Raw genomic sequence first — 26,404 nt, forward strand, 5'->3', positions numbered from 1 at the left:
TTAGGGTAAGGGTGAGCGTTACAGTTAGGGTGAGAATGAGGGTGACCGTTCAGCTGAGGGTGTGGGTTTGAGTGAGGATGAGGGGGATGGTGAAGGTGAGGGTAAAGGTTAGGTTGAGGGTGATCATGACAGTGAGAGTGAGGGTGAAGATGGGAGTGAGAATGAGAGTTAAGGTGAGGGTGAGGGTGAGTATGAGAGTGAGGGTGAGGAAGAGAGTGAGGGTGAGAACGAGGGTGAAGGTGAGGCTGAGGATGAGAGTGAAGGTGAGTGAGAATAAGGATGAGGATTAAAATGAGGGTCAGGATGAGATGAGGGTGAGGAGGGTGAGAGAGAATGAGGGAGAGAATGAGGGTGAGGGAGAGTAAGGATGAGTATGAGATTGAGAGTGAAGGTGAGGGAGAGTATGAGGGTGGGGGAGAGAATGAGGGTGAGGGAGAGAATGAGGGTGAGGGAGAGTAAGGATGAGTATGAGATTGAGAGTGAAGGTGAGGGAGAGTATGAGGGTGGGGGAGAGAATGAGGGTGAGGGTGAGGATCAGGATCATCTCCCCACAAGAATTTCAGGAGAAGTGCCGAGCATGATAAACATTGTTTCACTTGCTTCGGTGGATCTCACAATATTTAACCCCATGAACAGGATGGGCCTCCAGCAGAAGCTAGAGAAAATAACATGTCCTCCCAAACCTTGCAGTCTGACCTGCATGCACACTTCATTTTGATAGCCCCAATTCTGACAGTTTTGAGATCAACAATGCATTAAAAATAGGGTAGCGTCTTAGCTCTTGTTCTGTTTTCTAGCTGTTTCTCTGTCCTCCTGACCTGGGTTTCCCTGGCAACACAGAAGGAGTGAATCCCTTGACATTTCTCAAGCCGTCAAAACTGAAGGCAGAGTGCAGCGTGGGATCAGGAATTGCTGTATACCCACGATGTTGCACCAATTCTCCACCATCTCCAAAATCTCATGGACAGATTGTCCCAACCCTGTGTCATGGACTCGCTCAGTATTACTGTGAAGAAAACCAGGACACGGTGCAGTGCGATCAGACTCAATACCACTGGAAGCAGTCAGGAAATTCTGGTACTTTAGATCTTCAGTGACAGAAAATAAAGAGTTCAGCATATTCGTCAGAAAGGCAGCCAACAATGTTGGCCAGCATTCAGCATGGACCTATATGCTTGTATTAGAAACAGGAACAGCAGCTGGCCATTTGCCCACTGAACCCTGTTCTACTATTTAATCAGATCATGGCTGATTTGATTTTGGCCTCAGCTGCACTTTCCTGACCCCTTTTCCCATTATCAGAAATGACTCCTGATGAAGGGTTTTTGCCTGAAACGTCAATTCTCCTGCTCCTCGGATGCTGCCTGACCTGCTGTGCTTTTCCAGCACTACTCTAATCTTGACTCTGATCTCCAGCATCTGCAGTACCCACTTCCACCTAATGCCTTGTACAGTTAGCCTGCATCCTCATGATAAAATCCAACATTCCTTTTGCCTTCCTAGTTACTTGCTGCACCTGAACACTGACTATTTTGTGATTCATGCACAAGGTTGCCTAGATCCACATATGAGGTTATCTCGATCCCTCTGTTCTGCAGCGGTCTGCAGTTTCTCTCCATTTAAATAATATTTCTTTTTTATCCGGCCTTTATCCTCAGGTCATTGAAAAGACAGGGTCATCAGTCCCTTATAAAGCATGTTAACACTAATCAAGTAAAGAAAGTTCTTGTGGCTTGGGATTATAGGGACAGGAAGGACCACAGTCATACCACCAAGAATATTCAATACTGGTGACACCACCTCCCCAGAGACAGCAGAGCAGTCAAAACTCATGTAAAAACTAGGCAAGTGGCCAAACCATCCCCAGTGGATTCCTAATGCTGTAACAGGTTTTCACCAGGACACCTCGAGATTACAGGATCTGTGTTTCATTCATTTATATCCCAAGGGCAAGAATTCGTTGGCATGATGTGTGGTTTCTAAATCGTCCTCAACTAAAGCCAAGGTTTTATTCAGAACCACTCCCATCCTGATATGGGATCACTCATGATCCTGAGCTGCGCCTCGAGTATCTCCATCATGATTCTCTGCTCTACCAGCATCTTATAACCCACCTCACACTGATGGATGGCAACGGTCTGAGCAGTTGCCACATTGTAGGAAATTCTCTTTTGTCTATTATACCTTTGATGCACAAATTGAAGAATATTCTGGGGTGAGTGAAACAGAAGTTTTTGTTTATCCAGGGCTCAGGTGCATTTTGCAAAGCGGCTCTGGAGTTCATCATTGCAGTACCAAGGTTCAGCCTTGGAGGAGACTGGGGCGTTTCCTTCTCTTGTGTGCAATGCTGGCTGGGCCATCATTTATCATCCATTACTAGCCACCAAAGTGGTGGTGAGCTGCCTTCTTAAACTGCTGCAGGCTGTTAGAGAGGGAATTCCAGGATTTTGCTTTAGTGATAGTGAAGGAACAGCATTATACTTCCAAGTGGCTTACAGTATTCTTCCACAGTCCCTGCCACATGTGTCAATAGTGTTTTAAGAGCTAAGAATGCATTCTCTCTTCAAGCAGGTCTCCAAAGACAGCAGCAAGGTGTATTCAGCTCCCAACCAAACCCAGTGGATTCCTAATGCTGTAACAGGTTTTCACCAGGACATCTAGAGATTACAGGGTCTGTGTTTCATTCATTTATTTCCCACACACTTATATATTGTACACACAAACTGTTTATCCCACAAACTGCAACTTGTGGCACATTTTCAGATCATTATATCACTGCTTGTGAGAGTATGCTGTGCACAGATTGGCTACTGAGCGTCCTACCTCACAGCGGTTAGTACATTTCAAAAGTCCCTCAAATAAAATCAATATACAGCAGATTCTGGAGATCTGAAATATAAAGGGAAAAAGTGCTGAAGAAACTCAGCATCTGCAGAAAGAGAAACTGAGTTGATATATTGAGTCTGATATGACTCTTCCTCAGAACAGAGGCCTTCAGAGTTTCACCAGCATTTTCTCTTTTTGGTTAGGAAGTTCCATGTTAGTTGTGAATTGTTTTGGTAACTTGTGAAAGATGCTATAAAAATTAAAATTCTTTCTTTCTCTAAAACTACTAGTCTGGTGGTTTTCAATTGCCTGTGTCTTACTCGAGTAGATGCCTTCTTGGGAGGCAGGAGAAAAGCACAAGGAGTTGGTTCGGAATGTCAGGTCCCAGTGCATACAGCAAGAGGTTGGGTCACTTGATTGGATTTAGGCAGGAAATCAAGTCCTTTACCATAATAGTTGCAGGGTCCACTTGCAGGAGAAGCTAGGAGCAGAGAATCTGACAGAATAACTCGCAAGCTGAAATTTCATTACTGAATCTTACATGTCTTCAAGGCTATGATCATTGTCCTGTCAGTGCTGCAGTTGACACCATTCACTCATTGACAGAGATTGTAAGAGAAAGACTTGGTCCCAAACCTGGATATTCACCAGTGGCCCACTGTTTAAGAGAGATGCAAAAGGTTCTTCAGGAACACAGAAAAACTAGCCCTCAAACCTTCAGCAAAAAGGAATGTCATTAACGTCACTCTAAAATCCTGGTTGTTACATATAGGCAATGTACCTTACAGAAAGAGATTGTCAGAGATCGAGAAGAGGAATTTGTAACTGGAAGTGGAGGGACTAACCCTGCTAAACCTATACTGTCCCTATACCAGACCAAAATGAAAGGAGTGACCTGACACACAAACTCTAGACACAACTCCACATCACTGTCACAGGTCATTTGCATACAGTAAGCCTATTGGCCAAGACAAGCCATAGATTGGGCTATGTCACATTGGACTGACCCATTGGCTGTAAAGGGAATTACACCATTAATGGTATTACTGAATTAACAAAAGCTCCATCCTTTATTAGAAAATTACAGAACTGATTACAAGAATCCTTTAGCTATGATTACTTTGATGGTGCACCTCATTTGTATTTGTGATAATTGAAGCTGGACTGAAAATAAATTTGATGTGGAGGTGACTGGGCAAGGTCAGAAGTCACAAGGCTCCAGGTATTGGTCCAACAGGTTTATTTGAAATCACTAAGCTCTAAAAACCTGTTGTATGATTCCTGAAAATAAACTTGCCTTCCTTCCCTCCAACAATTTTTCTCATATTGAATCAAATCCAGATAAATGTGAGGTGCTGCATGTTGGGAAAACAAATCTTAGCAGGACTTATACACTTAATGGTAAGGTCCTAGGGAGTGTTGCTGAACAAAGAGACCCCTTGGAGTGCAGGTTCATAGCTCCTTGAAAGTGGAGACGCAGGTGGATAGTGAAGAAGGTGCTTGGTATGCTTTCCTTTATTGGTCAGAGTATTGAGTACAAGAGTTGGGAGGTCATGTTGCAGCTGTACAGGACATTGGTTAGGCCACTGTTGGAGTATTGTGTGCAATTCTGGTCTCCTTCCTATTAGAAAGATGTTGTGAAACTTGAAAGGGTTCAGAAAAGATTTACAAGGATGTTGCCAGGTTTGGAGGATTTGAGCGACAGGGAAGAGGCTGAATAGGCTGAGGCTGTTTTTCCTGGAGCATCGGAGGCTGAGGGGTGACCTTATAGAAGGTTTACAAAATTATGAAGGGCATGGATAGGATAAATAGACAAAGTGTTTTCCCTGGGGGTGGGGAGTCCAGAACTAGAGGGCATAGGTTTAGGGTGAGAGGGGAAAGATATAAAAGAGACCTAAGGGGCAACCTTTTCATGCAGAGGGTGGTATGTGTATGGAATGAGCTGCCAGAGGAAATGGTGGAGGCTGGTACAATTGCAACATTTAAAAGGCAGCTGGATGGGTATATGAATAGGAAGGGTTTGGAGGGATATGGGCTGGGTGCTGGCAGGTGGGACTAGATTGGGTTGGGATATCTGGTCGGTATGGACGGGTTGGACCTAAGGGTCTGTTTCCATGCTGTACATCTCTATGACTCTATGACTCTAAATGTAGAAAATAGATTAAGTTCTCTGTGCACAGCATTAGCAGTCCATCAAAATAATCCCAGCTTCCTGCTCTTCCTGTATAACCTAATAAACAAGTAGCAATACAGAAAAATGCCTGCATCATTGGCTTCACCGATCATTGTTTAAACTAATTTCAGATTGGCAATCATTGTAACAATACAGGGGTTGGTTAGCTCAGTTAGCTGGATGGTAGTACCAGTATGGGTTCAACTCCTGCCCTGGCTGCGGTTACCATGAAGTAGTCTCCTTCTCAATCTCTCCCCTTGCATTCGACAAGGTGACTCTCAGAGTAAACCACCAGCTTTGTCATAAGAGAGCGGGACTATGGTCTCTTCACTGTGATACTAATATAACTGAAAATATGGCAAGGCATATGGCATTCAAAATAAGAATATTGGAGTGACCAGAATACAATAGACTTCAACATTGTAGAATATGAAATAGCTTCTTTGCATTTACATGGATATGTTTTGGGGAAAACTTTATATTGAGTCTAAATCCAGCATGCAAAGATACATACTTACTGCAACTCCCCCAAAGGTGCTATAAGCAATAAGTTTGATTAGTGTTTCATTGTTTAAGGTCAAGGGAGAATGTTCGCCTCAACATTAGCCTTCAGCCCTGCTGAGTTAGACACATCTAATCCTGCTTAAAACCAGCTAAAGCACAAGGTGTTTAACCTTGATGGTAGCAGAGTGTTGTAAAGGAGATGAGTCACAAGCCAGAGGTATATTAGAATCGTAGAATCCTTATAGTGTGGAAACAGGCCCTTCGGCCCAACAAGTCCACACCGACCCTCTGAACAGTAACCCACTCAGATCCATTCCCCTACATTTAACCCCTGACTAATGCACCCAACCTACACACACATGAAAACTATAGGCAATTCAGCATGGCCAATTCACCAAACCTACATATCCCTGAATACTGCAGGCAATTCAGCATGGTCAATTCACCAAACCTGCACATCTTGAATTGTAGAGGGAAACCAGAGCACCCGGAGAAAACCCATGCAGACACAGGGAGAATGCGTAAACTCCACACAGACAGTCACCTGAGGCTGGAATTGAAGCTGGGTGCCTGGCACTGTGAGGCAGCAGTGCTAACCACTGTTTGATAGAGCTACCTCAGTTTGAGAGGATCAGTTGTCAAATCTGAGGCAGTGTGAATATGCTGAATGGTGAACTGACTGGGCTTGGCCTGTCAGACTGCAGCAAGCCCCAGGTTTGCTTTGATATCACAAACAGTGGAAGGTGACCCTCTTCAATCTCAGGAGATTAATTTGATAATTCAACCCTCCCTTCTGCCACCTTCCGACCTTTAAAAATTAACACTTCTTGTGGCAGGGACCATGCATTCCTGCACTTTGGAAGCCATGCCACCAGTGAATGAGCCGTAGTATGCAGTTAGACAGATAACTGGTTTACCAAAAATCCTCCACCCGTGGTGGTTGGTGCCAAATTGTGATGCTGATCTTTTTTGTGGACTCAGTTCCACTTACCCGTCCGCTCACTGTAACCTTTAAATCTTTCATCATTCAAAGACCTAACTATTTTTGCCTTTAAAACATTCAAGGAGGGAGCTTTAGCTACTTCACTGGGCAGGAAATTCCACAGATTCACAACTTTGGGTAAAGACGTTCCTTCTCAACTCAGTCTTAAAATCTGCTCCCTCTTTGTTTGAGACTATGCCCCCTCTTTCTAGTTTCACCCATCACCTTCCTGCTTCTATTTTATCTATTCCCATCATAGTGTTCTATGTTTCTATAAGATTCCTCTTCACTCTTCTAAATTCCAATGATTATAGTCTACTCAAGCTCCTCAGAAGCCAACCATTTCAACACCAGAATAAACATAGTGACCCTCCTCTGCACCCTCTCCAGTGCCATTACATCACTTCTTAAGTAAGGATTCTAGCTGCTGGACAGATTGTATTATCTGTTCATCTTCCTCCAGAATACTTCAAATGTTGTAGCGAAATTAAGGTCATGAAATTACACCCTGGAGTACAATATGCAATTACCTCACTAGTTTGTCTCAAATTCATCTTCATCCATTTATATCAATACACTGACACCTAAATAGCAGAGAGAGATTTTGTGTTACCACTGCTGTCTCACAGCACCAGGACTTGGCTTCAATTCAAGACAACTGTATGTATAGAGTTTGCGTGGGTCTCCACATGTCTATGTGAGTTTCCTCCAGGTGCTCCGGTTTCCTTCCACAGCCCAAAGATGTGCAGGTTAGGTGGATTGGCTGTGCTAAATTACCCATAGAGTCCAGAGATATGGAGGCTCGGTGGATTAGCCATGGGAAAGGTGTGAATAGGGTAAGGGTTTGGATGCTCTTCAGAGAGTCAGTGGAGACTTGATGGGCTGAATGGCCTGTTTCTGCACTGTAGGGATGCTATCGTATTCCATATCATTATTTGATTGATTCACATTGCCAACTTAATGCAAGAAAATAACATGCAAGTTTTTTTCAAAAAAACTCTCACCATGGTGGGGTCAGACAATTCATCATGCCTGGAGTTAGGATGCTACGAGTCAATAATATGTCCCTGTAATTGTCAACCCTTCCTGTATCATGAGACATGTAGATACAAGTAAACTGTGAACACCATGGACAAAGATAGCTTGTTCATCAGCAATGGGCTTTCCCAGGTGACTTGAACACATCCATAACAACCAAATTCTGCCCCGGTGGAGAGGTAATAGTCAAAGGAACCAACTATGGGGGCAGGAAACAGAGCTTTCTTTGACGAGCTGATGGACTCATAGCACTCCCCCCCCCCCCCCATCCAAAGCTCTGTTTGAAGGCTTACAAGTTGAGCATGCATGATATAAAGGAAAGGTGTCCATGTGATTTATCGGGCATGACAGCCATCTCCCACATACCAACAAGACGTGTTGATTGTACTTGTGCCCAATGCCATGGAAGGCTGCTTTCTGCAATGGCCTGCCTCCTTGAAACATCCGATCCCAGGAAACATTCTGTGCCAACCTATCTTTCTTCCCTTGAGATTGCACAGCACCTTCTTGGCAATGTTCAGTCACCTCGCTAACTAAAAGTGGCAATGGTATTAGGAGGGGGGAGTTTGTGATATTAAGCTTGATGAATGCTCATAGAATGATCCTCCAGTAAAAGGGGCATAAGCTACCCTGGGAGTACAGTATCGCTGGTAATGCCAGCATTGATTGCCCATCACTAGTTTCCTGTAAGGGTATTAACTGGACCTTCTTTTAGCAGTTTGACACAACAGATTGCCAGCTTACGTCAGAAGGCAGCTAAGAATCAATCATGTTTTTGTGGGATTAGAGTCACTGATCAAACTATGTAAACGAGATGTGTTTATTTCCCTAAAGGATGAGTGAACTAGTTGGGTTCATACAATATATTCCATCTGCTTCCTGGTCATTTTTAATTGTACTAGCTTTATTAAACTGACAGTTTTTTAAACACTGACAGTGAGGTGGGAATTGAACTCTCACTATGAATTTTTACTTCTGAAATTACCAGGTCAGTCATATAACTACGACCAGGATTTAGAAAGACAGGAGTATAGTCAGTTTGCAGAGAAAAAACAGAGCATGATGACATCCACACAGCTTCATGAAAATAGCATTCCTCTAATTCTTGCTTTCTTTCATCTTCCTAAACTTCACTTTGCCCCTTTAAGAGACTCTTTGCAAACCATGTCTTTGACTAAGTTTCTGGTTGCCTGTCCTAATATCTCTCTATGTTGTTTAGTGTGTAATTTTGTCTACCCATGTTTTGAATGTGTTCCTGCACTATTGCAGAGCAAGTTGTCACTGTTATGTTGGAAAAGTGCAGACAATGTGTACACAGTAAGTCTCCACAAACTATGCGATCATTGCCATATTTTTAGATACCACCATGCGGTATTCTGGTTTGGTTCAGTCACTGCCACCAATGATCCCTTCTAGGGTGGCACTGTGGCTCAGTGGTTAGCACTGCTGCCTCACAGCACCAGGGTCCCAGGTTCGATTCTAGCCTTAGGAAACTGCTGGGTGGAGTTTGCACCTTTTCCCCGTGTCTGTGCGGGTTTCCTCCCACAATTCAAAAGATGTGCAGGTTAGGTGAATTGGCCGTGCTAAATTGCCCATACTGTTAAGGGACGTGTTGGTTAGTTGCATTACTCAGGAGTAAATGTAGAATAATGGGGAATGGGTTTGGGTAGGATACTCTTCAGCGGGTCAGTGTGGACTTGTTGAGCCAAAGGGCCTGTTTCCATACTGTAGGGATTCTTCTCATCCTAAATCTGTACTGTGTCTAAGAGCCTGTCTAATTATCAGGAGGACACACCACTGGTGAGTCCAAACCAAAGAGACACTTGTCTTAGATGACAAGCAGTTTATCACACGATAGCAATATGTCCTGTTTATGGTAACCTGTTGGGCAGAATTACAACTCTCAGGTCTTGTACAGAATTCACCTGCTCCCTTTGCATAATCGCGAACCAGTGACTTGGTCAAACTGGATGGAGGTCAGAGTAACATAAATGTAACTTCTTTGGGACCATTACCTTAGATGGCAGATCAGATAATGTGTTCTTGGGACGTAGTTTGAGAGGTAAGTGTTGACCATGGCTCTGTGGAGAGTTCCCTTGCTCTCCTTCATTTGGTGCAAAGGAACTTCTCTCACCCATCTGAGAGGCCAGACATGACCTAGAGTCTATTTGAAAGATGGCATACCTTCAACCGTGCAGCATACTTTTAGTATCACATTAGAATATCAGCCTCAATTTTGTGCTGAAGTGTCTGGAATGTCACTTGAATCCACAGCCCTCTGTTTCACTACATAAGAACATTAGAGGAGCAGGAGTGGGCCAACTGGCCTGTCGAGCCGGTTCCACCATTCAATAAGATCATGGCGGATCTTTTTTGTGGACTCAGCTCTTCTTACCTGCCCTCTCACCATAACCCTTAGTTCTTTTACTGTTCAAAAATCTATCTTTGCCTTAAAAACATTCAACAAGGGAGCTTGAACCGCAGGAATTCCACAGATTCCCAACCCTTTTGGGGAAGAAGTTCCTCCTCAACTCAGTCCTAAATCTGCTCCCCCTTAGTTTGAGGCTATGCCCCTTTTGTTCTAGCTCCACCCATCAGTGGAAAAAAACCTCCCTGCTTCTTTCTTGTCTATTCCCTTCATAATTTTATATATTTTCATAAGAACCCCCCTCATTCTTCTAAATTCCCATGAGTATAATCCCAGTCTACTCAATCTCTCCTCATAAACAAACCCTCTTAATTTTGGAATCACCCTAGTGAACCTCCTCTGTACCCCCTCCAGGCTTTAACCTACTCTGTCGAAAGACCAAATGTCTTTAGGTGAATCCAAATCCAAATTCTGACCTTGGATCCCTCTCAACTGCAAACCTTTCATCAGAGATGCTGCTTGCCTTCTGAATTGTAACATCTGTATTAAGAAACTAGAACTTGCCGCTGTACCTCACCCAAAATTCCAACTGAAGTAACCAAGAAATATTTCAACTGGCTGAACTCCAGAATTCATTTAATTCAGGCCAGCTCAGACAACAGAGAAAATTGCAGATCATACGACAAAGCAACTAAATCCACAGCTGGGGTTTTCCATTCTCTTCATATTAACAAGCGCTCGACGCCAGTAAAGGTCACGTCAACAAATCCAATCCACTGCAAATCAATACCCCCAATAATAAACCCAGTTCTATCAAGTGCAACATTTAATTCCCTTCAGGATCATTATTACAGGCTCCCTGCTCAATACTCTGTCTTTAAAGGTTACTTCCTATGATCAGTTTTGCATTAAGTAGCATAACAGGGAGATCCAGGGGTACACGTCCTTAAATACTTAAACACAGTAGTGCGAACAGAAAATGTCATAAAAAGCCGAATATACTTTTGGGAATGTTATATATAAAATATTTCGATACTAAAGCAAGAAAAGAGTGCGGAATTTGTGCAGACATTAACTAGACCACTGTTCAATTATGGTGTGTAATTTTGCAGGAAGGTTATTCAAGCTGTGGATTTGAAGCACTGTTACAGAGGACACCAAAAACTAAAGATTTTTGTGAAGGGAATAAAGGTGAAGGGAAATCCTCTACAAAATTTCAGCATAATGAAAAATTTAGATTGAGTAAACAATGAAGCATTATCAGTGTTTAACAAACCAACATAAGAGCCACAAGAATCCTTTACCAGAAACCAAGTTCACAGTAAGTCAATTATTTTATTTATAAATCTGACCCTCTTCAGGAAAACATCTGCATCAGGAAAAATAGTCAGTGCAGGCAGCAAAAGTCAAATTGGGGTTTTAAAAATAAACAGAAGTAACATTAGAGCAGAACCTCAATTCTATAAGGAGGTCATTAGAGCATTGGATAAGATACAATGCAAAGTCTTCAGAGTATTACCAATAACGAGAAATAATTAAGAAGGAAGTTTCAAAAATTGAGCTTACGCACCCAAACTGAGAAAAGGGAGACAATTTAAAAAATACAACAGCTTTAGAAAGAGTAAAAGCTACAGGATTATTACTGGTTAATAAATTAGAATATGGACTATAGATTCATGATTATAATCAGAAGTTTGTTTTTATACACGCAGGATTATTAGAAGTTGGGACTGCTTTACTGTCTGCATTCAGATAGTGGATCCACCATAATATATTGGATGAGTATTTGGAAATGTAGGTAATGAGCTACAAGGGCAGGGTATGAAAGTTGGATTACAGTAGATGGATCCAATTGAATGACTAACCTAGCTATTGGTGCAGGAAAGTCAGGATCCGAGATACAATGTAAAGATTCTGGGAGAAGTTTTGGAGAGGGTTAGTTACCTAATGTACCTGGGTGGGGGCAGCAAGAAGATCAAATTATGGAAATAGGAATGAAGAAATATGAACATACAAATTAGGAGCAGGATTGGACTGCTCCCATGCAGTAAGATCATGGCCGATCTGATTATATCACATTTCTACCTACCCCTGATAACTGTACATTTTCTTTGCTAATCAACAATCCAGCTACCTTTACAATATTCAATGACGTTGCTTCCACTGTCTTTTCAGAAAGTAAGTTCCAAAGACAATGGGCTTCTGTAAGAAACAACATTCACTTCACTCTGTCTTACACCTTGCTTCTCTCACAAGAGGAAACATCCTCGCCACATCCACCATCTCAAGACCTTTTGGAATCTTCTATGGTTTCAATCTTACTCTCATCTCTTACTCCTCCACTCCAGTGGATACAAACCTGGACTTTCCAACCTTTCTTTAAGAGACAACCCACATATTCCAGACATTAATCGAGCAGACCTTCTCTGAGATGCTTCCCATGTATTTATATTCTTCCTTAAATAAGTAGACCAACACTGTATACAATATACCAGATGTGACCTCACCAATGCCTTTTATACTTGAAGCATAACATCTCTACCATTTTATTCAATTCCTGTCGTGATAACTTCTAATAATATTTTACTAGCCTTCTAAATTACTAGCTCTATCTGCATGCTAACTGTCTGCAACTCATGCATTGGGGCACCCAGGTTCCTCTGCATCTCAGAATTCATCATTTAGATCATATGCTTCCTTTTATTCTTAGAACATAAAATCGTATGAAATTGGAACAGGCATCGGCCAGTCAACCCCTCCAGCCTGCTCTGCCATTCAATTGGATCATGGTGATTTGGCATTCTCATATCCACTTTCCTGCCCTTTCTCTATAACCCTTGATTCCCTGATAGATCAAGAATCTATCTCTCTCAGTCTTAAATATATACAAGGACTGTGCCCCCACAACTCTCTCTAACAAGGAGTTCCAAAGATACACAATCCACTGAAAGAAGAAATTCCTCCTCATCTCAGTTTTAAATTGGCATCCCTTTATTCTGAGACTATACCCTCTGATCCTAGACTCTCCCATGAGGAGAAATGTCCTCTCAGCATTACCCTGTCAAGTTCCTAAGGAATCCGGTATGTTTCAATGGGATCACCTCTCATTCTTCTAAACTTCAGTGAGTAGACCTCCAAGCTGTTACCCCTTTGCTGATTAAGACAATCCGTCCACATTAGGGATCATCCAAGTGAACCTCCTCTGAACTGCCTCCAATGAAACAATATCTTTCCTTAAATAAGGGGGCCAACACTACTCACAGTCCTCCTGATGTGGTCTCACCAGCCCCTTGTACAGTTGCAGTAAGACTTCCCTATTATACTCCAACCCCCTTAAAATAACGCCCAACATTCCATTACCCTTCCCGATTCCCGGCTGTACCTGGGTGTTAGCTTTCTGTGCTTTGTGCACAAGTCACCCCCAAGTCCCTTTGTGTTGCAGCTTTCTGCAGTTTCTCTCTGTATAAATAATACTCTGATCTTTTGTTCTCCCATCCAAAATGAACAACTTCACATTTTCCAAAATTTATCCTCCATTTGCTAACTTCTTGTCCACTTAACCCAGCAAAATCTCTCTGTAAACTGTTTGCATCCCTCTTTCAACTTGTCTACTTTTGTATCATGTCAAAATGGACAACTTTACATTTTCTCGCAAAATACTCCATTTGCTAAATCTTTGCCCACTCACTTAACCCTTTTGGAGCCACATTATGTCTCTTTCCGTACTCACTTTCCTTCCTAACTTTGTATCATCTAGCAACCATGAGTTTGACCCATTCACCTGAGTCATTTACCAGGCCAGAAGTCAGATGATACCAGGTTATAGTCCATCAGGTTTATTTGAAATCACAAGCTTTCAGACCAGGTGACAAAGCGGCAGTGCTCTGAAAGCTTGTGATTTCAAATAAACCTGATGGACTATAACCTGGTGTTGTATGACATCTGACCTTCGAGGAGAAAGTGAGGACTGCAGATGCTGGAGATCAGAGCTGAAAATGTGTTGCTGGGAAAGCACAGCAGGTCAGGCAGCATCCAAGGAACAGGAGAATCAACATTTCGGGCATGGGCCCTTTCCTGAAGAAGGGCTCATGCCCGAAACGTTGATTCTCCTGCTCCTTGGATGCTGCCTGACCTGCTGCGCTTTTCCAGCAACACATTTTCAGCTGACATCTGACCTTGTCCACCCCAGTCCACTACTGGCACCCCCACATCATGAGTCATTTATAAAAATGATAAAAAGGCCAGGTACCCACACTGATCCCTGTGGTGCACCATTCGTTACATAACACCAACCAGAAAATGACCCACTTATACCTCTATCCCATTTCTTGCCAGCTAACCAATCTTCTATCCATGCCAATATATTACTATTTATACCATGCACTTTTATTAGCCACAATAATTTTTATGCGATGCCTTATCAAATGGATTTGTGCTGGATGGAGTAATTGGAAGAAGTTCAATGGAGTATTATTTTGACAGGAAAGTATCCAAAGCGGTTGTGAGACAGAAGTTGTTATGTAATTCAGAAACATCGAGAGGAATTGGACCGAAATGTCTATTTCTATGCCTATGACTCTATAAGAGAGGAACAATTGGATATTACTGAGATTTGGATGCTGAGATAGATGTGGAGAATAATGAGAAAGGAAAAGGTCAGGAATGACCATCTCAGGAGGTCAGTGACATTGAGGAGCATCAAAGAAAGTAGCTGTGTAGAGGTTGAAATGGTCTGGTCATTGTTATTGGGGAGAGAGGAAATGTGGTGAGATAAGTGATGGGGGGTGCAGGGGGGGGTCGTACTGCTATGAAGGAGAAGAGGAAGGCTTGAAACCAGATGGGAAGCCAGGATGCTTAAGTACAATCTGATTGGAAGAGGGATGGGTGAATGACAGGAGGAGATAAAGAAAGGTAACTAACAAGAATCGTGGCTACCCCTTGGAAAATGAGAACATTTGATAGAAGACCCGATTGCTATACAATGAACTGAACGGCCTACTTCTGTCCCTTTAAGTTCAGTAGCTACTACAGTACAAGATATTATAAGACTCACTGAAGTTGGTGTCATTGGGCTCAACTTAAATCGATGTGATCTGAAAATTATTTTAAAACTGCTTTCCAAATTAAGTACAAAATACATCTACAATTACAACTTGTACCTTAATTACTGAATACCAGAGTAAATGCTTTATCAATAAGTGAGATATGTCACTTCTGTCTGGTTAACTAACACTCAGGGGTCTGAAGTGAAAATACTTCTAATCATGTTTTAAAATTATAATAGTATCTTATCACTTTACTTGACCTCGAGACTAGTCATTCAGCAGATTCCAGCAATTACATTCAATGGGCTTAGGCCACAATAATAAGATATTTATTAGCATTTCTACACAGAGTAGCACAACAATAATTCCATGTACAAAAGCCACAGCCATTTCATACTCAACACATGCTAATCTCAGATTTAAATTAAGTACAATCCTAATATTAACAAATTCTGGAAGTATAATTTAATTTTGAAAGCCTTATGCCCGGTTGTAAATCTAATTTTTCTTTATGCATTCCTCAAAAGTGATTAGTAACTCTTTTCCACAAACATTGTCACTTAAAGTTTCTCAAAAAGCAAACGCAGCAGAAAAGATTACTTACTCCGCCGGTGTTGTGCTATTGAACGCAGCATCCAAAACATAGGAGTGAGAAGGCTACTGTTAGTTAATCAGAGCACTGGTCTAAGGAACCCACACACGCAAACAAATACACATTATTGTCTATTGCCTCAGTGCAATTGCAGAATCTTCGTCTTGCACTCTCAGAGGACAACACAACATCCACACTTCAGGATGGCTTGCACTGCCACAATTATGACATGGGAAGAATGTGGGGGCTAAAAAGAGCAACATCAGACAGTGACGTAAGCCTTAATGAGAGAAAACCGTCCAAGCTTTAAGTACTGAAAGTTGCAGCCACATGAAGGCAAGGTGCTCAGAAATCGTACCGTTTCGTGCTGATCTACAAGGGACTTGAAATAGCTACCACCTCTGGCTGAAATACTGCATTACATGCAAAACCTGTTGCACCGCTTTTCATTTTATATGACTACAGTGTTGCTTCAAGGACTCATGTACACAGCTATAACAAAATCCAGCAAAATATCAAACTCTACATACTCTATTGTTCACAAATTATAGGCAGTTTTACATGCAAATAAATTCCTGACTGCACTGTGATGTCAACAACAAAATCAAGCAAGCTTCCAACATAGAATATCTGCCACGCTATTTCTCAATGTTAATCATCTGAACTTTATAGAACATAGGCATGAAACTTGAAAACACCTTTTGTGTTGACTGGTACTGCACCTTTAATGCACCATTTTTTATCTTTGACACAGTCCTCTCAAACACAGCACTTACCCAAGCAACTGTGCTTACCACACACTGCAGTAACCTTTGAGAAGATCAAACCTCACTGTTGGCTTCAGCTCCCTTCTGAAACAATAAAATCCGGGTTGGCTCATTTCCTGTTTTCTCTATGTGCCAGTTTCTATTTTTCCATGAGGGCACTGGAATAATCTTTCACGTGAGCAGGCAGTCACATGCACTGGGCACGATTGGATACTGAATTCCCTGAAAACATCAAAAATATTCCCATGGTATAGTATCCCCACTGACTACAACAGAGCCTGCTTCATGTAAACTTCACATCAGTTCCCTGTATTTAAACTGAAAACCAAACACATCCTACTTTAGCATATAAATATTTGTTATGGATAAACCCTCCAGCACAATTCTAAATTTGCCATTGTGCTCACCAATTTTCTCTGTTATTAAGTTTGCCTCTACATTACAGGGTTGTGTAAATCAGATTTGCTTCACATTAATGCCCAAAACCTGGAGTCAGAACTCTGTCTATTGTGTAAAAGCAGCCTTAGGACTTTGTGCTTAGATTTACATCCCCTTCCCATCCATAACAATTACAGAGTGCAGTTATCATTCTTGAATGATCTTTAAAAATATAAAACAATTCTGCTTAAAAGATCCAAGACTTTCTCGTTTATTAATTTTCAGAAATGTAGGGATGTCTTTGTCTTTTCCTGTTCAGCTTAATCAATAGTCAACATATTGTGTGTGATTTCAAATAGAAAAGGCGAACATGAGTCTCAGTCATTCATATTGACACTCCCACACAACAGAACACTCACAATAGTGTCTAAGTAGAGGTAAGTGGAGCTGAGAACCAGGGTGGCCCAATGGTTGCACTACTGCCTCATAGTACGATGGGCCCAGGTTCAATTCCACCCTTGGGTGTCTGTGTGGAGTTTGCACGCTCTTTCTGTGCCTGTGTAGGTTTGCTCTGGCTTCCTCCCACAGTCCAAAGATGTGTAGGTTAGCTGGATTGGCCCTGGGAAATGGAGGATTTTCTGGGTGGGATGCTGAATGGCCTTCTTCCGTACTGTAGGAATTCTAACCACTAAGTACAGATCTCAAGTCTTGGCAGTGGAAGGATAAAGCTTTTTTGCACAGTGGGTGATTGTAGTCTGACATTCACTCCTTGAAATGGTAGTGGAGGAACATTCGTTGGTGGCTGTCAAAGGGAAACTGATTAAGCCCCAGAAATGGAAAAGATTGTTGTGGCTGCAGAGGTAAAGGTGGGAAATAGAACTAGCTAAATACCCTCCATCCGCAATGTAACCATTCTGGAATGGTATTCTATATATGTCTTTATCATGCCATTACCTGTTAACACTGCTTTCTGTACTGACCTATTTAACACAATGTCACAGGGCTAAATCTTCTTCTTGGTAAAGTGTAAGTTAAGTTGAGTTTTTTGGCGATATTTTCGCTCGGTGGCCTAGCAGGTTCTCTCGCTGTATCTCACCTGAACAAATATCTAACCCATCCCTGGGCATCCCTCTCATCCAAGTCTAGCCTCATGTTACTGAGCACCCTCCCCAAAAATAACTCGCCATTGCTGGGATAGACCGGCATCCCTCGTCTGTTGCCATCTTTAAAAGCCTGTTGTGCACCCCCCCATTCAACCCAGAGCTGCCCCCACACAGATGCTGACATTTGCCTGGGATGGGGCAGATGGGAGAGATTTGGCACCTGCCTTGTGGGCAGAGACTTGGACAGGGCAATGCAGAGGGGAAATGCCCTTTTGCCCCAGAATCAACAGCAGAGGCATGACCCCAGAGCATGCCAACCTGGTCCAGGTTTGTCACCCAGGTTGAAGCAGTCACAGCCATCTTGAAGGACTTCACCATCCTGCAGGAAGAAAGCCAATGATGTTATCCATTCCACTGATGCAAGTGCTCAATCTTCAGTCGGATACCTCATACTTACTCTCTTTCTGCTGCTGCACCTGCCTCCCCACTCTCATTATTGTCTGCAACCTCTTCCCTCTCTCGCTGTCACCCACCCCAACCTCCGACACCACTAACCCAGCCTGCCGCCCGCTCACTCACTCAGGACAGGAACTTCTCCCTCAATACCCACCCCTCTCTCATTCCAGGAAGAAGACAGCCCACAATAGGATGGAAAGTGCCGAGGTTTGACTCACCCCTCACTGATAAATGGAGAGGACCCTGACTTTGACTGCCCCAAGTGGCTCACTGACCATGTCCAAACCCTTGGTCTGGTATTGGAGGCTGCCCTTGACTTGCAGCGGTGGGGCCGTTGAGTGAAGGCTGACTTGATTGTATCCAGACTTGCCGAAAAGCATCACAAGTTTCCTGGACTTGTACCTTCTCTAAATGGAATGGAAATATGGATGTACTGTGAACCTGATATCTCTGGCTGGGAGGAGGGATGGGAAATGCCAAAAGGCAAGGTAAGGATGCTGTGGGTATCCAGGTAGGCCTCAGAGTGAATATGTCCCTGGACACACAATGTCCTTGCTGCAGCATTACAGTGAGAGTTACTGGTCCAGTCAGAGGTACAGCATTACAGGGCAGATACATCCTGTAAGTGGATTGGAGATGTGCCAGGAGGGTTCATAGAGGCTGGCATATGTTAGATGCCAATATCCATGAATGTAGTGAGTGATTGGTGCCAATGGAGCATGCCCTGAGATGCCATGGCCTAGTCCAACATGAAGGACATTTGGAGCCCATGGTGAGCTGATGTCACTGGTACTTGCTGTGACATCCATGCCAAGAATTCTTAACACTTAGTTTGTTTGGTAAGACAGGAAGTTGATTGTCAATAGGCGGAATGTCCTGTTAGACCAGTTATCAACAAGGAATAATTCCCTGTAATTGGTAGCTCACCGCTGCCCAGTGAGAAACTCACCTCAGCACTTGGCAATGGCATAAAAGCTGCAACAAATCAATGAAGATGGGTTTTGCCAGATTACATCCAATTCTGTTCCAGCTTCACCATCACTAGGCTTCTATAACATCCTCCACACGAATGTTTTATAAGAAAGGAACAACCGATGTATTTGTGTTCTGAGAAGAAGCTGAGGATTGAAAGGAATTGCTCTGATTTTTCATGATTGTATCACTGCAGCACATAGCTATCACCAACATTGCCTGTTCATTTGAACGATTCCATTAAAGGTGTGAAACTTACAAGTGTTACATCAGATTTTGGAACAGCAGCTTGCAAAGAAAGTACAGAGTACGGGAAATTCATAAACACATTGAGCATTTAGCGCTTCCATTGAGCAAGCGATTTTGCCAACAACTTAATCTGTGCATTTGAACGGGATTGAAGGTGTGGTGTTTATAAATGGAAGGATACTGCCACCAGTCCTCTTCCCTTGACTGTGGTCTAAGGGCCAATTTAGCTTACAGGGGGAGAAGAACAACCACTAGTGAGTCTTATCAAGAAGAGAATCTGAACAGGATCTAACGATATTGCATGGTAACAAATAGGTACAATTTACATTAGCTTGTTAAAGATTTACCAGGACCATTGGGAGACATATTAACAAACGTGAGCCCTTCAAAATCCAGAACTGTCCTCCTGACATCTCCATCCAAGACTGTATAGCATCATTAGTTTTGGTGGAGTTTAATATACTGCACAGCATAAATCCTTTCTGAAATTTTACCTGATGGAACATAAAAGAGAACATATTCTCCATTGGATCAAGTATGACTCAGTTGGTTCCAGTCTCACAGTTGAATGACAGATTTTCACCTCTCAGTGGAAAACCATCTCCTATGGGCTGTGTCCCCTGAATGCAGACATGATAGCAATTGAAGGAATGCTCTTCTAAGAATACAAAAGAGAGTTAAATGCCAGCTACAAACCCTGGCTTTTAGATTAGATTACTTACAGTGTGGAAACAGGCCCTTCGGCCCAACAAGTCCACACCGCCCCGCCGAAGCGTAACCCACCCATACCCCTACGTCTACATCTACCCCTTACCTAACACTACGGGCAATTTAGCATGGCCAATTCACCTGACCTGCACATCTTTGGACTGTGGGAGGAAACCGGAGCACCCGGAGGAAACCCACGCAGACACGGGGAGAACGTGCAAACTCCACACAGTCAGTCGCCTGAGGCGGGAATTGAACCCGGGTCCCTGGCGCTGTGAGGCAGCAGTGCTAACCACCGTGCCACCCAATAGAGTGCCGTGTGACTGTGCTAAGGTTCAGGTTACACTGTTCTTAAGTCTCACAGCTGAGAACTTCCTCTTGACATTGTAGAAACAGAAAAGAAATAAAGTTTCACTCACTGATTGCTGAAAACAAATCAAGTCAGCAAAGCCATTGTTGGAGGAAAGTGGATAAACTCCTCTTAAGCTTATTGCAGAATCTCCAACTGTCAATGTCAGCATGACCAGCCTCACTTATGGTAACTGCTGTAATGATCACAGAATCACAGATTGGTTACCACATAAAAGGTGCCTGTAATAGCACTTCAAACGAACATCATCACCCAGTGCCAACTCCCTGCAGTTTCTCCATACTTTGCATATTGCTCCCTTCCAAATACCACAATCTATTTGCTACAGCAAACTCGCCCAGGAACCAATTGTAACAAGAGCAAGAGGAGGAAACACAGACAGCATGAAATGCCACTGAGACAATTTATTAATAGAAGTAATTATTTTACCTCAAAGTGCACCCAAAACACCATACAGCCATAGAGTTATACAGCATGGAAACAGATCCTTCAGTCCAACTAATCCATGCCGACCATAATCCCAAGACATACTAGTCCCACCTCCCAGCGCTTGGTCTAAATCCCTCCAAACCTCTCTTATTCAAATTGTACCCACACCCACCACTTCCTCTGGAATAGATAGTGGGGTTCAGAGGTGAATGAGAACTTAGTACTGAACTGGATTTAGTTTTTGGCAAATTGAAATTAATTGAAGATGAGGATAGGCGACAGCAAATACAGATTTGCCAAAGTTGAACCTGACGGGGGATAAATATTCAGCACCCAAACTGGTGACATAGGGTAAAGGTGACTGACATTATATAGCAGAAATTAAATATATCGTTGGGTTCAACCTAGCTGAATGGTCAGGGGAAGAGAAGGGAGAAAAGGTCTACTTTAGAGTTAATGAGTGGAATTATAAGGGTGGCTTTGATGTTAGAAATGTGAATGTTTGGTCAGAATCACAACACATTCCATCATTGATTTTGATGCCTAATCCTGATTCTGTGGGTAGGGTGTGGAGCTAGGAAGGGGAGAAGCCAATGAGATGAACATAGAATGGACAGGATCAATGCATGAATAACCCATGAGAGAGAAGGTCAAGATTGTGGGTCATTGAAGAGGACAAATAGGTTGGAGGAGGGTTTATACTTATTTATCCATTTATTGTCTTGTGTCTTTTGTTACAAAACGCAGTGAGAAGTGTTCTACAGTGTAGCCACTCTGTGGCGCCATTTTAAAGCACAGAAAAGTAAATCAAAACATAGAACTTGCCCCAAATTTTGCCCTGTCACATGTGGGTGAAGAAATTTAAATCATAGAATCACAAAGGTGCTAACGGTGCAGAAGAGGGCAGAAAAATAAAAAAAAGTGATCAACTTTACAATCCTTCTTGTTCGGTGCTCTGTCCTGGCCCATTGACCTGGTGGCCAGGCATGGGTCCCCTTCACCGCAACCTCAGTGCCAGAATACGAGTCACCGCTCTTTGGTGCCATCTCATCTCCACCAATGCCCTCGCCACTCCGAGTCCTCACCGGACCTCACCAATGCAGGCACCACTGATGCCATTGGGTACCACACTGGCCCAAACCCAACTCTGCTGCCGCCAAGAGTCCACCTTGGGCACACCTCACCGATGCTGCCCAATCTCGTACTGGTCCCAAACTTGCCTCCGCCACCGGTTCCATGAATCTGCAGTGGACATAGGCACCACCAGGAACCCAAACGATTTTCAGAAGAAGGAAGATGGCAGTAGATTTGAGGAGAGGTCCCAATGCTTATGGATTATTTACAATGAAAATGTATGCCCTCTAGAATGAAAAAAAATCATCAACTTGATCAATGATCTCTCTGTCCTTAGCTGAGATGAGTTTCTTCAACCTGGCCTTGGTGTGAACAGGGTAAAAACAATGACTGCAGATGCTGCAAACCAAATACTGGATTAGTGGTGCTGGAAGAGCACAGCAGTTCAGGCAGCATCCAACGAGCAGCGAAATCAACGTTTCGGGCAAAAGCCCTTGGCTCACTGCCTTTATTCCTGATGAGGGGCTTTTGCCCGAAACGTTGATTTTGCTGCTCGTTGGATGCTGCCTGAACTGCTGTGCTCTTCCAGCACCACTAATCCAGTACTTGGTGTGAACAGATTTTGTTGATGTTCAGAAGCTGGGCTGGCAGGAGTTCAAGCACAGAGGAGGTGGATCATGTGAAAATGAATTAGACCAGTCCTGAGGCAGAGATAAAAAAAGTTTCAGCTGGCCGAGTAAAATGTTGGCAGAGGAGGATGAATGGATGAATTCAATGTTAACTTTGAATTTATTTTAAATTCATGGAATGTGAGTGTCATTGGCTAGATCAACATTTATTGCCCATCCCTAATTGCCCTTGAGAAAGTGATGGCGAGCTGGCTTGTCAAACCACTGCAGTCCGTATGGTGTAGGGACCCCCACAGAGCAGCTAGGGGGCAGTGATGCAAGATTTTGAGGCAGCAGAAATGAAGAAATGGTGAATGGTTTGAAGGAGAACTTGCATGTGGTGGTATTTCTGTGTATCTGCTGTCTTGTTCTTTGAGGTGGTAGTGGTTCTTGGACAGAATCACAACACATTCCATCATTGATTTTGATGCCTATTCCTGATTCTGTGAGTAGGGTGTGGAGCTAGGGAGGGGAGAAGCCAATGAGATGAACATAGAATGGACAGGATCAATGCATGAATAAGCCATGAGAGAGAAGGTCAAAAGAGCTCTGGTGAGGGTAGAGCCCAGAACAGGTGCTAAATCACCAGGGCCTGTGCCTGCCTACCTACCTTTCCAAAATGGCTAACTCACACCCTGATCTACTTTTAACAAGTGCACAGTTAGTGCTTTACTCTGAGACAAAGTGCCAGCTCTTGACAGTGAGAACCCTTGGAACAAGAGTTTGATTCCCTGTGTCAATTTGTTTAACAGTTAGAGTGCACTGGCTTCTCATTGAATGAGCAAGTACAAGCAAGATAGGCTGAATGGCCGTCTTCTGTACCATGGCACCTTTGTGATTCTGTAATTTAAATTTCTTCACCCACATTTGGCAGAGTGAGAGTTGAGGCAAGTGTTTTAAGTTTCTTATTTGTCACTTGTATGCCATCCTCTGATATATTGCTATTATCTTGGCATAGTTTGTCTTGTTTTCTTAATGCATGGTAGGTTACCATTAACTCATGGACCATTGCCATTTGAAAAGTATTATTTTATTTCTTTCTTATCCTTACCTCATAATTTCTTTCATTAACTGCCTGTTGGCTAAGTTAGTTCCTACCATGAGTCATGTTAATAATTCTACACTATGAACTTCTTCATTAGATCTTTACATTTCTTAATCATTGGCTTTCTTTCATTTGTAATATCGTTGTATCTGTTTTGAGCCTTGTCAACTTTGTGTTTTGCTTTAGTTTGTTTGTGGGATGTGGGTATTAGTGGCTATGACAGTGTGGTGGTGGTGAGCTGCCTTCATATAGCCACTGTGGTCTTTGTGATCTAAGGATAGCCTCTAGGGAGAGAGCTCCTGGATTTTGATCCAGTGACAATATATATTTCAAGGCAGGATGACGAGGGCCTTGAATGAGAACTAGCAGGGGGTGGTCTTCCCAATCAGCTGCCGCCTCTTGTCCTTCCAGATTGTGGCGGTCATGTGTTTGAAAAGTAAAGCCAGAGGAGTGTTGGTGAGTCATTGCAATGCATTGTGGGGCACCAATGCTGCCAGGAGCGATTATTGATGGAGTACCATTCCGCTTTGTCCTAAAATGGTGTCACGCTTCTTGCGTGTTGTTAGAACTGCAGGCAAGTGGGGAATCCAAAGATCATAAAATCGAGGAATTGTTCACCCCTGGCACCAGGATTGTGGATGTACAGTGGAGAGGGGTTAGGAGGAATGATTTATGCTGAAAGACTGTACCCGTGAAAATTTTTCTTGTTGAAAGGCAAAAGTTTAGCTTTGCTATCATCACATACTTCACTACAGCATGGCATAAACTGGACAGCAAATAGTCTTTTCAATTCAGTGTGTGTGAGAACAGCTCAAAGCTCAAATAAACAATTGAGGAACAAGAGCTGAATACCTTCAAAGGATTTTATCTTGTTACTTGGGATTAACTGGAATGTTCTAACAAACTGAATTGAGAATTAAGCAAATAAAGTGTCAGAAGCAGCTTTCTGAAAGCATCAACAATGCGGTTTTCTGAGAGAGATGCTTGAGCTAAAGAGAAAAGAAGATGCTTTGATCTGCAATCAGGTTTCCTCAGGCCCCTGCCTTGAGAGGTTGCTGGCTGAGAATATCTCAATATGGATAACAGTGGCCTTCCCAGGCTGGGGTGAAACCAACGGAAGAACAACCCGTTGAACTACACCTTTTGAAAAGAAACACTGGCCCAGATCGTTCAGTTACCACATCATCAGAGTTGGGAAACAAGCTGAAAGATGCATATCCAGACCAACACATGAACGTACGGCCGGGAACGAGATTAGGCCTCTCGGCCTGCTTAGCCATTCATTAAAGTCATGGCTGATCTGATTTTACCTCGACTCTACATTCCTGCATCTGCCCGATAATCTTGCATCCCTTTGCGAATCCAGAATCTATCTAACTCTGCCTTAAAAATATTTAAACATTCCGCATCCATTGCCTTTTGAGGAAGGGAATTCCAAAGATTCACAACCCTCTAAGAGGAAAAAAGTGTTTCCTCTCCTTTATCTTGTATGAACAACTCCTTATTTTTAAACAATGACTCCTAGTCATGGATTCTCCTGCAGGAGGGAACATCCTTTCCACATCCACTTGGTCAAATCTCCTCAGGATCTTATCTGTTCCATTTAAGTCATCTCTGATTCTTCTAAACTCCAGAGGGTACAGGCCTAGTCTGGTTAACCTCGTCACAGATGGTAATCTGCTCAGTCCAGAAGTAAAAGTCCTAATGTACAAACGGATGTGGAAATCTCTGGTTAGGTTTAAACTTTGGGTGGACTGATATCTGCTTCCTGAGCCTCCACCGCACACCCTGGGAATGTCTCTGATACCATGCTCAGGCTAGAAACTTCAGCCATTGAGGTGGGACATAACCCCACACTTACCATGGAAACGTTACACAGTTTAGTACCAGAACCAGCTCAGTGGTCAACCAGCAGAATGCAACTGTGCACCCTCCTCCCACGGCAAGCAGATCTGACTGGTTCCTCGCTAGACTGCACCATACCCCACCCCTACCCCGCACTCACCCCCATCGACTAGTCAACTAACACCCTCCCACCAAGCAACATTCCTACATCCCCTCCCTCCAACTATACCCCCAACCACCCATCTCTAACCTCATTTCCATATTCAGGATGGGATTCCCAGATGGACTCAGTGTCCGGCCTGAAACAGGAACAGGACTTCAGACAACAGGAGGATGCTGCTCAGGAACCAGTGAAAATTGTCCCCTGCACTCAGCTGGACCTCAGAAAGGGGAGGAAGGCGTATGAGGTCAAAGATCAACTCACTTTGCCAGGCCTAGTCTCAACCGGGCTCCTGTTAGCAGCACCTCTTTTCAGGCCATGCAAGGAGACCATCATGGCTCCCTTACTAAGGCCTCATGGCTCTCCTACTCAGGCCTCATGGCTCCCGTACTCAGGCCTCATGGCCCCTGTACTCAGGCCTCACGGCCCCTGTACTCAGGCCTCATGGCCCCTGTACTCAGGCCTCACGGCCCCTGTACTCAGGCCTCACGGTCCCTGTACTCAGGCCTCACGGCCCCTGTACTCAGGCCTCACGGCCCCTGTACTCAGGCCTCACGGTCCCTGTACTCAGGCCTCACGGCCCCTGTACTCAGGCCTCACGGTCCCTGTACTCAGGCCTCACGGTCCCTGTACTCAGGCCTCACGGCTCCTG

General features: G+C 43.4%; 1 protein-coding gene across 1 annotated transcript in view; it reads right to left on the bottom strand.

The window, feature by feature from the left end:
* Positions 1-15,559, bottom strand: part of fam13c (family with sequence similarity 13 member C) — a 120,455-nt gene extending 104,896 nt beyond the window's left edge. The window contains exon 1 of the mRNA XM_072557877.1: positions 15,541-15,559. The gene's annotated coding sequence lies outside the window, so the exon portion shown is untranslated. The remainder of the gene's footprint in view (positions 1-15,540) is intronic.
* Positions 15,560-26,404: the final 10,845 nt, after the last annotated feature.

Source organism: Chiloscyllium punctatum, chromosome 38 (genome assembly GCF_047496795.1).
Source record: "Chiloscyllium punctatum isolate Juve2018m chromosome 38, sChiPun1.3, whole genome shotgun sequence".
NCBI lineage: Eukaryota > Metazoa > Chordata > Chondrichthyes > Orectolobiformes > Hemiscylliidae > Chiloscyllium > Chiloscyllium punctatum.